This window comes from Tachyglossus aculeatus, chromosome X5 (genome assembly GCF_015852505.1).
Source record: "Tachyglossus aculeatus isolate mTacAcu1 chromosome X5, mTacAcu1.pri, whole genome shotgun sequence".
NCBI lineage: Eukaryota > Metazoa > Chordata > Mammalia > Monotremata > Tachyglossidae > Tachyglossus > Tachyglossus aculeatus.
The window spans coordinates 2,649,920-2,664,896 of NC_052097.1; the positions used below are offsets into that span (position 1 = coordinate 2,649,920).

General features: G+C 46.8%; 1 protein-coding gene across 3 annotated transcripts in view; it reads left to right on the forward strand.

Moving 5' to 3' along the window:
• Window positions 1-5,504: 5,504 nt before the first annotated feature.
• Window positions 5,505-14,977, forward strand: part of EXOC1 (exocyst complex component 1) — a 62,048-nt gene continuing 52,575 nt past the window's right edge. For all 3 annotated transcript variants that reach the window (XM_038769108.1, XM_038769110.1, XM_038769109.1), the window contains exon 1: window positions 5,505-5,582. The gene's annotated coding sequence lies outside the window, so the exon portion shown is untranslated. The remainder of the gene's footprint in view (window positions 5,583-14,977) is intronic.

The following is a 14,977-nucleotide window of genomic DNA, read 5'->3' on the forward strand; positions in this document are numbered from 1 at the left end:
AGAGTTGGTAAACACATTCCCTGCCCACAGCGAGCTTATGGTCTACTATTATTATGAGTATTGTGATTATTATCATTATTATTTCCTCTTCAGCCAGATGTATAATAATCCCACCTGTTCTAGAACCTGGGTTTGAAAACCTTTTCCTTCCCTTTCAGTGAGTTATCCCCATTGTGACTGTAAAAATATTATTTTATCTAACTCCCAGTCCCCTTTTTTCAGTGAGAAAGAGAAGCAGCATGGCCAAGTGCCTAAAGCACGGGCCTAGGAAGCGGAAGGACCTGGGTTCTAATCAATCCCAGCTTCACCACTTGTCTACTGTGTGTCCTTGGGCAAGTCACTTAACTTCTCTGGGCCTCAGTTACCTCAACTGTAAAATGGAGATTAAGACTGCGAATCCCAAGCAGGACAGGGACCGTGTCCAACATGATTAGCTTGTATCTATCCCAGTGCTTAGGACAATGCCTGGTACAGCGCTAACAAATACCATAAAAAAAAAGATCCAAACCAAAGGAAGAGTCTTGTCTTTTCCGAAGCTGGCCACCAGTTTCCTTGATCCAGGGAAGGAAAACAATCATTTTGAAAAAAGTAGATCTCATCCCATTTTAAAGAGGAGGAAACTCAGGACCAGATCGGACCAGGACCAGAGAGGTTAAGTGACTTACCCAGGGTCACACAGCAAGCACGTTGTGGAGCCACTGGTGTCCTGGGGTGGGCATGACTGAAACCTACAAAACCATGAAAGGTTTGGACAGGCCAAACTTTTAAGTGCTATTCACCATATTTCCCCACCGTTGGGATGAAATTTGAAGCCACGGTGGGAAGGGAGGAGGGAGGTGACAAGCGTGTGGATTTTGTCACTACAGGAAGTTGTGCTGCCAGAAAGTACCATTCATTCAATCATATTTGAGCGCTTACTGTGGGCAAAGCACTGTACTAAGCACTTAGAAAAGTACAATACAGCAATAAACGGTGACATTCCCTGCCCACAGTGAGCTCACAACCAGTAGGGATGAGAGGTTTGGATGCATTCACGGACCGGCAGAAATGATAGCTGGGGAAGAATAGACTTAGATCCTCTCTCCTACTTAGCCTATGAGCCCCACGTGGGACAGGGACCGGGTCCCACCTGATTATCTTGAATCCACCCCAGCGCTTAGAACGGCGCTTAACACATAGCAAGCGATTAAATACCACAATTATGAATTTTTTATTAGCATCACTGCTCCTCCAAGCTGCTCTCCGAAACAGAATCCTGGGCGGCTGGACCACTGGAGGGACATAACGATCACGTTGCTTGCGTTCTTTAATCACTGTCATTTGGTGGAAGGATGGTGCCCAACACAGACTACTAGTATCCAGATGAAGGACCCAATCGAATCAATCAATCAATGGCATTTATTGAGGGGCTCCTGAGTGCAGAGCACTGGACTAAACTCTTTGGAGGGTTCTTTTTTAAAATTTAATGTATTTTTATTTTTAAAGACACATTCCTTACCCTCACGGAGCACATCATCTACTAGGGGAGACAGGTAGAAAAAACGACGATTTAGAAATAGTGAAAGGAAAAAGAACTAAGTTCTTACAGGTAGAAGTATAAGTAGAGCTGGATGGAATGACCGGATAAATAATTGAATTTACAAATAAATAAAAACATACACATGCAAGTGGGAGGAAAAAGAACCAAGGTCTTACAGGTAGGAGTGTAGCTGGATCTGGATGGAATAACCCAATACTTAACTGAATATACAGATAAGAATAATAATAATAGTAATGGCATTTATTAAGCGCTTACTATGTGCAAAGCACTGTTCTAAGCGCTGGGGAGGTTACAAGGTGATCAGGTTGTCCCACGTGGGACTCACAGTCTTAAACCCCATTTTCCAGATGAGGCAACTGAGGCCCAGAGAAGTGAAGTGACTTGCCCAAAGTCACACAGCTGACAAGTGGGGGAGCCGGGATTTGAACCGATGACCACCTACTCCAAAGCCCGGGTTCTTTCCACTGAGTATAAACATGCTAAAGGTGCTAAGGTGGTGTGGATGAATCAGGGAAGGCTTCCAGGGGAAGGTGTTTTGTTGTTTTTTTTAAGGAGGACTTTGAGGATGGGGAAAGTTGTGGTCTGGCAAGTTTGATGGAGGTTAGGGAAGTTCCCTGCCAGGGAAACTGTGTGAGTGATGGTTTATTTACAGGGTTAATTACAGCCCAATACACTCTCTGGGCAGGGGGCATGTCTGCTACTTCTGCTGTATTGTACTCTCCCAACCGCTTAGTACAGAGCTCCTCACGTAGTAAGTACTCAAGAAATACCACTGATGGATTGATTGATATTAATATCTGTCTCCCCCTCTAGACTGTAAGCTTGCTGTGGGCAGGGAACGTGCCCACCAACTCTGTTATATTGCGCTCTTCCAAACGCTTAGTACAGTGCTCTGCACAAAGTAAGGGCTCAAGAAATACGACTGGTTGATTTAGAAGCAGACCTAGATGAGAAAACCCCATAACCTTCTCGATGGCTGACGGGGGCATCCCTGGACTTCGGACACCCACCACTCACCTCTTGTTGGCCCTCCATTCTCCTCGCTTTACTCACTCACTCTCTAACGGATAATCCACTCACGTGGCTTCCCACTAGATTGTTAGCTCCTTGAGGGCAGGGATCACGTCTTACCAACGCTATCCTACTGTATTCTCCCAAATGTTTAATATAGAGCACTGTGCACGATAAGCTCTCAATAAATGCCATTATAGCAAATATATGTCAAATATCAATTGATTGATTCTTTTTTATTTTGGATATGTTGCAAAATACGGCAGCGTTCAAAACCCAAGGTGAATATTATCTGCAAAAGCACGATAAATAAATGCTTTAACTGCTTTCCCGATAATCTCACACGTAGCAAATACTCTGACCCAAAACCCAAAGTCCCACTTGTCTCTCTATCTCTTGTCAACACAAAACTAATTATTTTTCTCTGTCTCTTCCCCCCGTCCCCCCTCCCACTTTGCATTTATTCAGAGAAGTTACATTGTCTTACTTAGTGACTTGAAAGAGGCTGGCATCTCCGGAAATGCTTTTCTTCCTTTCCTGAAATAAACACAGAAAGAGCAGAAGGGAAATAGGAAATATTTGAGAGAAACAATGCTAAGAATTAGAAGTATAAGCAAGAACTGAAGGACTGAAGAAGGTCTTCTTGAATAATAAAAGCAGAATGTGGGGCAATGAAGCGACACTCCATCCTGCCAGGGCACACGTTTACTTTACACATATTGGCTAAAACACTGATTGGGAATTGGGGAATTCCCAAGCCGGTTGCCTGGGCCAGTTTGGGAGGGGGGCAAAGATGCATTAAGGATGATCTGCACACAATAAGCGCTCAATAAATACGATTGAATGAATGAATGAACGATGATGGTATTTGTTAGGCTCTTACTATGTGTCAAGCACTGTTCTAAGTGCTGGGATAGATACAGGCTAATCTGGTTGGACACAGTCCCTGTCCCATATGAAGCTCACAATCTTAATCCTCATTTTGCAGATGAGGGAATAATAATAATGATGATGGTATTTGTTAAGCGCTTACTATGTGCCTAGCACTGTTGTAAGGGCTGGGGTTGTCCCACGTGGGGCTCACACACTTCATCCTCATTTTACAGCTGAGGTAACTAAGACCTAGAGAAGTGAAGTGACTTGTCCAAGGTGACATGGCAGACAAGTGGCAGACCCTGGATTATAACTCAGTTCCTTCTGACTCCCGGGTTATGCTCTATGCACTAGGCCACAAGGCCTCTCTCCTCCACATTCCTCTTTCCCTTCCCCTCCCCTCTTCCTCCTCCTCCCTCCTCCCCTCCATTTTCTCACCTCTTCACCACACATTTCTCCTTTCTCCTCCCCTCTTCCTCCTCTCCTCCCCTCCTCCTCCTCTCCTTTTTCTCCTCCCCTCCTCCCTCCCCTCCTCCTCCTCTCCTCTTCCTAATAATAATAATGTTGGTGTTTGTTAAGTGCTTACTATGTGCCAAGCGCTGTTCAAAGCACTGGGGCAGATACAAGGTCATCAGGTTGTCCCATGGCGGGGCTCACAGTCTTAATCCCCATTTTACAGATGAGGTAACTGAGGCCCAGAGAAGTGAAGTGACTTGCCCCAAGTCACAAAGCTGACAAGTGGTGGAGCTGGAATTAGAACCCACGACCTCTGAGTCCCAAGCCCGGGCTCTTTTCACTAAGCCACGATTCTTTCTCCTCCCCTCCTTTTTCTCCTTACCTCTTCCTTTTTCTCCTCACCTCCTCCTCCTCCTCTCCTCCTTTTTCTCCTCACTCCCTCCTCCCCTCCTTTTCCTCCTCCTCTCCTCCCCTCCTTTTCCTCCTCCTCTCCTCTCCTCCTTTTACTCCTCCTCTCCTCCCCTCCCCTCCTTTTCCTCCTCCTCTCCTCTCCTCCCTTTTCTCCTCACCTTGTCCTTTTTCTCCTCCCCTTCTCCTCCTGCCTCCTTCTTCTCCTCACCTCCTCCCCCTCCTCCCCTCTCTTTTCTCACCTCCTCCTTTTTCTCCTCACCTCCTCCTCCTCCTCTCCTCCTTTTTCTCCTCACTCCCTCCTCCCCTCCTTTTCCTCCTCATCTCCTCTCCTCCTTTTTCTCCTCACTTCCCCCTCCCCTCCTTTTCCTCATCTCCTCTCCTCCCCTTCTCCTCCTGCCTCCACCTTCTCCTCCCCTCTTCTCCTCCTCCCCTCTTTTCTCCTCACCTCCTCCTCTCCTCCTTTTTCTCCTCACTTCCTCCTCCTCCCCTCCTTTTCTCCTCTCCTCTCCTCCTTTTTCTCCTCACTTCCTCTTCCTATCCTCCTCCCCTCCTTTTTCTCCTCATCTCCTCTCCTCCTCCCCACCTTTTTCTCATCTCCTCTCCTCCTTTTTTTCCTCATCTCCTCTCCTCCTTTTTCTCCTCATCTCCTTTCCTCATTTTTCTCTTCCCCTCCTTCCTCTCCTCTCCTTTTTCTCCTCACCTCCTTTTTCTCACCTCGTCCTCCTCTCCCCCTTTTCTCCTCCCCTCCTCCTCCTCCTCCCCTCCTTTTTCTCCTCCCCTCCTCCTCCTCCTCTCCTCCTTTTCTCCTCCCCTCCTCCTTCTCCTGACCTTCTCCTCCTCCTCCCCTCTTTTCTCCTCACTTTTTCCTTTTTCTCCTCAACCTCCTCCTCTCCTCCTTTTTCTCCTCACTTCCTCCTCACCTCCTCCTCTCCTCTTTTCTCCTCACTTCCTCCTCCTCTCCTCCTTTTTCTCCTCATCTCCTCTCCTCCTTTCTCCCCTCCCCTTCTCCTCCTCTCCTCCCCTCCTCTTCCCCCTCCCCTCCATTTTCTCCTCAGTTCCTCCCGTTCCTCCTCCCCTTTTCCCCCTTCCCCCCGCTCCCCCTGGGCCGGGGCGGGCGCTTCCGGTCCCGTGATGGCGGTTGGCCGAAGAGAAGGAGGAGAAGGAGGAGGAGGAGGAGGAGGCCCAGTTCCGGTGGGCGGCCCAGCCCGGCCCGGCCACCGCCACCGCCAAAGGCCCGGTGGCCGCCCCTGGCCCCGCCATTACCCCCTGGAGGGTCGCCATCAATCCCGCGGTAAGGTCGCCCCGCCCCGCCCCGCCGCTCCCCACCAGCCCAGAAAAGCAGCTTGGCCTACTGGCTCCCAGCACCATCACCATCACCCTCAGCCTGGGGCTGTTGCTTCAGGGCCGCCCCGACTTGCCCCTGCATTCATCTTCCCTTCCATCACCACGGCACATATGTATAGATCTGTCATTTATTTATTCATCTGCGTATTGGTATTGATACAGTGCTTGGCACATAGTTTGTTCAGGTCCGCTCTGACTTGCTCCTGCATTCATCTTCCCTTCCATCACCACGGCACATATGTATAGATCTGTCATTTATTTATCCATCTGCGTACTGGTATTGATACAGTGCTTGGCACATAGTAAGTTTGTTCAGGTCCGCTCTGACTTGCTCCTGAATTAATCTGCCCTTCCATCACCACGGCACATATGTATAGATCTGTCATTTATTTATCCATCTGCGTACTGGTATTGATACAGTGCTTGGCACATAGTAAGTTTGTTCAGGTCCACTCTGACTTGCTCCTGAATTAATCTTTCCTTCCATCACCATGGCACATATGTATAGATCTGTCGTTTATTTATCCATCTGTGTACTGGTATTGATACAGTGCTTGGCACATAGTAAGTTTGTTCAGGTCCACTCAGACTTGCTCCTGAATTAATCTTCCCCTCCATCACCATGGCACATATGTATAGATCTGTCATTTATTTATTCATCTGCGTATTAGTATTGATACAGTGCTTGGCACATAGTTTGTTCAGGTCCGCTCTGACTTGCTCCTGCATTCATCTTCCCTTCCATCACCGTGGCACATATGTATAGATCTGTCATTTATTTATCCATCTGCGTATTGGTATTGATACAGTGCCTGGCACATTTTGTTAGTATGTTTGGTTTTGTTCTGTGTCTCCCCCTTTTAGACTGTGAGCCCACTGTTGGGTAGGGACCGTCTCTAGATGTTGCCAACTTGGACTTCCCAAGTGCTTAGTACAGTGCTCTGCACACAGTAAGCGCTCAATAAATACGATTGATTGATTGGCACATAGTAAGTTTGTTCAGGCCTTCTCTGACTTACTCCTGAATTTATCTGCCCTTCCATCACCACAGCACATATGTATAGATCTGTCATTTATTTATCCATCTGTGTATCGGTATTGACACAGTGATTGGCACATAGTAAGTTTGTTCAGGTCCACCCAGACTTGCTCCTGCATTCATCTGCCCTTCCATCACCACGGCACATATGTATAGATCTGTCATTTATTTATCCATCTGCGTACTGGTATTGATACAGTGCTTGGCACATAGTAAGTTTGTTCAGGTCCGCTCTGACTTGCTCCTGCATTCATCTTCCCTTCCATCACCACAGCACATATGTATAGATCTGTCATTTATTTATTCATCAGCGTATTCAGTGCTTGGCACATAGTAAGTTTGTTCAGGTCCGCTCTGACTTGCTCCTGCATTCATCTTTCCTTCCATCACTACGGCACATATATATAGATCTGTCATTTATTTATCCATCTGCATATTGGTATTGATACAGTGCTTTGCACATAGTAAGTTTGTTCAGGCCCGCCCAGACTTGCTCCTGCATTCATTTGCCCTTCCATCACCACAGCACATATGTATAGATCTGCCATTTATTTATTCATCTGTGTATTGGTACTGATAAAGTTCTTGGCACATAGTAAGTTTGTTCAGGTCCGCCCTGACTTGCTCCTGCATACATCTGCCCTTCCATCACCATGGCACATATGTATAGATCTGTCATTTACTTGTTCATGTGCATATTTGTATTGATGCAGTGCTTGGCACATAGTAAGCGCTTAACAAATGCCATCATTATTATTATTATTGATGTGTCGTCGTCCCCCTCCGGACTTTGAGCTCATTTGGGGCAGGAATGTCTCTGTAGTTGTTGTTGTTGTTATTCAGTCGTATTTATTGAGCGCTTACTGCATGCAGAGCACTGTAGTAAGCGCTTGGGAAGTACAAGTTGGCAACATATAGAGACGGTCCCTACCCAACCACAGGTTCACAGTCTAGAAGGGGGAGGCAGACAACAGAACAAAACATGGGGACAGGTGTCAAGTCATCAGAACAAATAGAATTAAAGCTAAATGCACATCGTTAACAAAGTAAATAGAACAGTAAATATGTACAAGTAAAATAATAATAATAATAGTAATGGCATTTGTTAAGCACTTACTATGTGCAAAGCACCGTTCTAAGCGCTGGGGAGGATACAAGGTGATCAGATTGTCCCACGGGGGACTCCTGGTCTTCATCCCCATTTTCCAGATGAGGGAACTGAGGCCCAGAGATTAATGATAATAATGATGGCATTTATTAAGCGCTTACTATGTGCAAAGCACCATTCTAAGCGCTGGGGAGGTTACAAGGTGATCAGGTTGTCCCATGGGGGGCTCACAGTCATAATTCCCATTTTCTAGATGAGGGAACTGAGGCCCAGAGAAGAATAATAATGATGGCATTTATTAAGTGCTTACTATGTGCAAAGCACCGTTCCAAGTGCTGGGGAGGATACAAGGTGATAAGTTGTCCCACGGGGCGCTCATAGTCTTAATCCCCATTTTCCAGGTGAGGGAACTGAGGCCCAGAGAACAATAATAATAATAATAATAATTGTGGTATTTGTTAAGCGCTTACTATGTGCAAAGCACTGTTCTAAGTGCTGGGGAGGATACAAGGTGATCAGATAGTCCCAAGGGGGGGCTCCTGGTCTTATTCCCCATTTTACAGATGAGGTAACTGAGGCACAGAGAATAATAATAATGTTGGCATTTATTAAGCGTTTACTATGTGCAAAGCACTGTTCTAAGCGCTGGAGAGGTTACAAGGTGATCAGGTTGGCCCACGGGGGGGCTCACAGTCTTCATCCCCATTTTACAGATGAGGGAACTGAGGCCCAGAGAAGTGAAGTGACTTGCCCAAAGCCACACAGCTGACAAGTGGCAGAGCCGGGATTTGAACCCCTGACCTCTGACTCCAAAGCCCGGGCTCTTTCCACTGAGTCTCGCTGCTTCTTGAAGCCGAGAGTGAGGAGTCTTTGCCTGGTGCGTAGGTCGACAGGCAGCCAGTGGAGATTTGTGAGGAGGGGAGTGACACACCCAGAGAGTTTCTGCACAAAGATGATCCGCGGAGGCAACAGAGTGAAGTATAGACTGAAGTGGGGAGAGTTTTCAGCGCTCACTATGTGCCAGCCGGGCCCTGGGAGGCAGAAGGTCCTGGGTTCTAATCCCCCTCCGCCGCCTGGCTGCTCTGTGACCTTGAGCAACTCACTTCACTTAACAATAATAAAGGTGTTACTACGTGTTGAGCCCTGTTCTAAGCGCTGGAGGGGGACACGAGGCAATCAGGTTGTCCCACATGGGGCTCACAGTCTTCATCTCCATTTCACGGATGAGGGAACTGAGGCCCAGAGAAGTGAGGTGACTCGCCCAAAGTCACACAGCTGACGGAGCCGGGATTAGAACCCATGACCTCTTGACTCCCAAGCCCGGGCTCTTTCCACTGGCCTCGGTTCCCTCATCTAGAAAATGGGCATGAGGACTCCCTAACCTTTGGCTTTAAAACTTTGGCTTTGGCTTTAAAACCCTCGATCCCCTCGCCCCCTCGCTGCCCTGCTCCTCCAACCCAGCCCGCACACTGCCCTCCTCTGATGCCAACCTGCCAACCTGTCTCTCCATCCCGTCTATCTCACCACTGTTCTCTCTCCCAAATCCTGCCTCTAGCCTGGAACAACCCTCCCTCCTCATATTCCCAGGACAACGACTCTTCCCCGCCCCCCTTCAAAGCCTTATCGAAGGCCCACCTCCTCCAAGAAGCCTTCCCTGACTGCGCCCTCCTCTCCTCCCATTCCCTTCTGCACCGCTCTGACTTGCTCCTGCATTCATCTGCCCTTCCATCACCACAGCACATATGTATCATCATCATCAATCGTATTTATTGAGCGCTTACTGTGTGCAGAGCACTGTACTAAGCGCTTGGGAAGTACAAGTTGGCAACATATGGAGACAGTCCCTACCCAACAGTGGGCTCACAGTCTAAAAGACTGTGTATAGATCTATGTATAGATCTATGTATAGATCTGTCATTTATTTATTTGTCTGCGTATTTGTATTGATACAGTGCTTGGCACATAGTAAGCACTTAATAAATGCCATCATTATTATTATTATTATTGATGTGTGCCCCCCCCCGCCCCAATCCCCGGACTGTGAGCTCGTTCGGGGCAGGAATGTCTCTGTTGTTGTACCACACTCTCCCAAGCGCTTAATACAGTGCTTTGCACCCAGTAAGTGCTCAGTAAATACGATTGAATGACTAAATGACTGCGAGCCCTCATGTGGGACAGGGACTATGTCCAGCCTGACCGCAGCATTTAAGGCTGGCACATACTAAGCACTTAACAAATACCATTATTATTATTATTATTATTACTAAGCGCTGGAATGGATACAGGCACATTGGGTTGAATACAGTCCCTGTCCCACGTGGGGCTCACAGCCTCACTCCGCATTTTACAGATGAGGGAACTGAGGCCCAGAGAAGTGAAGTAACTTGCCCAGGGTCCCACAGCAGACAAGTGGCAGAGCCTGGATTAGAACCCGTGACCTTCCCACTCCCAAGCCCGCGCTCTGTCCACCACATCGTGCTCCTTCTGCCTGGAAGTAGGAAGATCTGAGGTCTAATTCCAGCTCCGTCACTTATCCACCGTGTGATCTGGGGCAAGGGAATTCCCTTCTCTGGGCATCAGTTACCTGAACTGTAAAATGGGGATTGAGTGGGACAGGGACTGTGTCCAACCTGATTAACTTTGATTAACTTGTACCCACCCCAGTGCTTAGAACAGTGCTGGGCACACAGTAAGCGCTTAACAAATACCATTATTATTATTAATTGTCTGCTGGTGACCTCGGGCAAGTCACTTCTGTCAGACGGGGATTAAGACTGTGAGTCCCATGTGGGACAGGGACTTTTTCCCACCTGATCAACTGGTGTCCACCCCAGAGTTTAGTACAGTGCCTGACCCACCGTAAGCGTTTCCCAAATTCCATAAACGAAATCAATCAGTGACATTTCTCGGATGCTTACTGTGCGTCGTGCGCTGAACTTAGCGCTCAGGAGAGTCCAGTATAACAGAGTTGATAGGCATGTTCCCTGTTTAAGCTTTGTACACGTTAAAATAAATTACAGTTAGGGGAAGTTATTTGGAGGCCTTCCCAGACTGAGCCCCTTCCTTCCTCTCCCCCTCGTCCCCCTCTCCATCCCCCCCATCTTACCTCCTTCCCTTCCCCACAGCACCTGTATATATGTATATATGTTTGTACATATTTTTTACTCTATTTATTTATTTATTTTATTTGTACATGTCTATTCTATTTATTTTATTTTGTTAGTATGTTTGGTTTTGTTCTCTGTCTCCCCCTTTTAGACTGTGAGCCCACTGTTGGGTAGGGACTGTCTCTAGATGTTGCCAATTTGTACTTCCCAAGCGCTTAGTACAGTGCTCTGCACATAGTAAGCGCTCAATAAATACGATTGATGATGATGAGTTGGTTAGAAGTGTGGGTGTGCCTTTTGGCTAATCGCGGTCATTCCGAGAATGTCATTGTTGACCTTTTGAATACATCTGCATCTTGAAGCAGATCTCAACCACATGTACGCCCACAACTACCCCTTTGACGATGAGGTTTCCGCCAAAACTCTAGAATCTAATGATGGTGAGTCAGTAACAAGTGTCCCCATGTCTTAGAAAGTTTTGCTCCCACCTCCCGTCATTGCCGTCCTGGGGTATGTAGTTGTTAAGAAAAATGGTAGGATTAGAAAGGCACTTTACTACAGAAGTCCCCTTTGCCTGGTTTTGCCTAAATTTCTAAATGGGAAGCAGCGTGGCTCGGTGGAAAGAGCAAGGGCTTTGGAGTCAGAGGTCATGGGTTCAAATGCCGGCTCTGCAAATTGTTAGCTGTGCGACTTTGGACAAGTCCTTTCCTTCCTCTCCCCCTCATCCCCCTCTCCATCCCCCCCATCTTACCTCCTTCCCTTCCCCGCAGCACCTGTATATATGTATATATGTTTGTACATATTTGTTACTCTATTTATTTTACTTGTACATATCTATTCTATTTATTTTATTTTGTTAGTATGTTTGGTTTTGCTCTCTGTCTCCCCCTTTTAGACTGTGAGCCCACTGTTGGGTAGGGACTGTCTCTATATGTTGCCAACTTGTACTTCCCAAGCGCTTAGTACAGTGCTGTGCACACAGTAAGCGCTCAATAAATACGATTGATGATGATGATGATGGTCACGTAACTTCTCTGTGCCTCAGTTACCTCATCTGTAAAATGGGAATGAAGACTGTGAGCCCCCCGTGGGACAACCTGATCACCTTGTAACTTCCCCAGCGCTTAGAACAGTGCTTTGTGCATAGTAAGCGCTTAATAAAATGCCATTATTAGAGCACAGGCCTGGGATTCAGAAGGACTTGGGTTCTAAACCCAGCTCTGCCTCTCTTCTGCTGGGTGACCTCAGGCAAGTCACTTAACGTCCCTCAGTCACCTCATCTGTAAAATGGATTTTAAGACTATGAGCCCTACTGTGAGTCCAACCTGATTTGCTTGTGTCTACCCCATTTAGTACGTACCCGGCACATAGTACGTGCTAAATGAATACCATTTTTAAAAAAGTGAATTCAGTTGGCTCATTCGTGAACTGTTTTTATTTTCTTAATGGACAGAGGGGAAAAAGAAAAGGAGTCCTAACCTTTCCTAGCATTCCTGGGAAATTCATTTGTGTGCTCCAGACTGTGAGCCCTCCGTGGGACAACCTGATCACCTTGTAACCTCCCCAGCGCTTAGAACAGTGATTTGCACATAGTAAGCGCTTAATAAATGACATCATTATTATTATTATTTGTGTGGACAGTTGAATCTCAGAATCTGGGACCAGCTATGGGGATTTATTTTCTGCTGTTTCACCCTTCGTTTCCTTTCCACCCTAGTACAGAGAGACATTCAGGAATTGGCTTGGGAAACGGAAATGCTTTTGTTCCTGTGAGAACCATGTTTTCTGAGCCAGCGCCGTGGGCGTGGGGACTTGGGCCCCTGGACATTTGACCGCTTTTGCAAGTTGATTATCTACCCCAGTGCTTAGTACAGTGGCATGCACATAATACACACTTAACAAATACCATAAAAAATAAATCATGAATAACCTGCAGAAACTGAGGTGTTCCCAGTGCTTCAATTCAGAGAGAAATACTCAGTATTATTAGTACCATTATTAAGTCCAGGATAACTACAAGGCCCCAAACTAATACTTTAATAATAATAATAATGACAATGATAATGATTGCTTATTATTATTATTATTATCATCATTATAGTTGTTAAGCACTTCCTATATGTTTAGCATTTTTCTAAGCACTGGGGTCACCTGTCTACTTGTTTTGTTGTCTGTCTCCCCCTTCTAGACCGTGAGCCAGTTGTTGGGTAGGGATCATCTCTATATGTTGCCGATTTGTACTTCCCAAGCGCTTAGTACAGTGCTGTGCACACAGTAAGCGCTCAATAAATGAGTGAATGAATGATTAGTGCAGTCCTAATTGGGAGTTATTTGAAAGCAGCGTGGCCTAGGGGGAAGTTAGAGAACCTGGGTTCTAATTCCCACTTTGCCACTTGGCTGCCTTGTAACGGGAGGCAAATTGCTTCTCTGTGCCTCAGTTTCCTCAACTGTAAAACGGGGATGTAATACCCATTCTGCCTCCTATTTAGACTAGGAGGGACGGGGATATGTCCGACCTGATCGGCCTGTACCTATCCCGGTGCTAGAACCGTGCTTGACAAAGATTGAGAAGCAGCGTGGCCTAGTGGATAGAGCCCGGGCTTGGGAGTCATGAAATCATGGGTTCTAATCCTGCGTCCGCTACTGTGTCACCTTGGGCGGGTCACTTCACTTCTCTGGGCCTCAGGGACCTCATCTGCAACGTGAGGATTGAGACTGTGAGCCCCACGTGGGACAGGGACTGTGTCCAACCTGATTTGTTCATGTCCTCCCCAGCCTGGCACATAGTAAGCGCTGAACATATCTACGTATCTATCCTATTTATTTTATTTTATTGGTATGTTTGGTTTTGTTCTCTGTCTCCCCCTTTTAGACTGTGAGCCCACTGTTGGGTAGGGGCTGTCTCTATGTGTTGCCAATTTGTACTTCCCAAGCGCTTAGTACCGTGCTCTGCACATAGTAAGCGCTCAATAAATACGATTGATGATGAACAAATTCCGTAATTATTTTAGTAAGCGCTTAGCAAATACCATGAAACAAAAACTTTACCCTCAGAGGCGAGGCACTCTTCCCCCTATTCCTGTTTCACGGTCTTTCTGGTAAACTGCTTTTGAACGTACTGCCTTATGTGGCCTGTTGCTAGGTAGAGAAGCAGCGTGCTTCGGTGGAAAGAGCACGGGCTTTGGAGTCGGAGGTCATGGGTTCGAACCCTGACTCTGCCACATGTCTGCTGTGTGACCTTGGGCTAGTCACTTCACTTCTCTGGGCCTCAGTGACCTCATCTGTAAAATGGGGATTAAGACTGTAAGCCCCACATGGGACAACCTGATCACCTTGTATCCCCCCAGCGCTTAGAACAGTGCTCTGCACATAGTAAGCGCTTAACAAATGCCATCGTTATTTATTTATTTATTTGTGGGCTTGGAATGTCACTATTTATTGTTGTATTATACATGCTCTACCAAGCGCTTTGTGGCTCAGTGGAAAGAGCCCGGGCTTGGGAGTCAGAGGTCATGGGTTCGAATGCCGGCTCAGCCACGTGTCTGCTGTGTGACCTTGGGCAAGTCACTTAACTTCTCTGAGCCTCAGTTATCTCATTTGTAAAATCGAGGTTAAGACTGTGAGCCCCACGTGGGACAACCTGATCACCTTGTATCCCCCCAGCGCTTAGAACAGTGCTTTGCACATAGTAAGTGCTTAACAAATGCCATCATTATTAGTAGTAGTAGTAATAGTACAGTGTTCTGCACACAGTAAGCGCTCAGTAAATACAATTGACTGAGTAAATGAATGTCCAGCCCCTGTGGAAACACATTCCTTTCTCCTATTACCTGCTGGGTTGAAGAAGTGTATCTGCACACAGTAAGCGCTCAGTAAATGCGATTGATTGATTGATTGATTGTTTGTTATTCTTATTACTGCTTCAGTGGGCGCCCAGAGCGGTTGTGACTTGCCCAGAGTTGCACAGCAGGCCAGTGGTGGAACTAGGATTAGACTCTGTGGCTCCTTCTCCGTTTTACACAGCCTCTCTATGATGTCAATCAATTCATTCGTTCAGTCGTATCTATTGAGCGCTTACTGTGTGCACA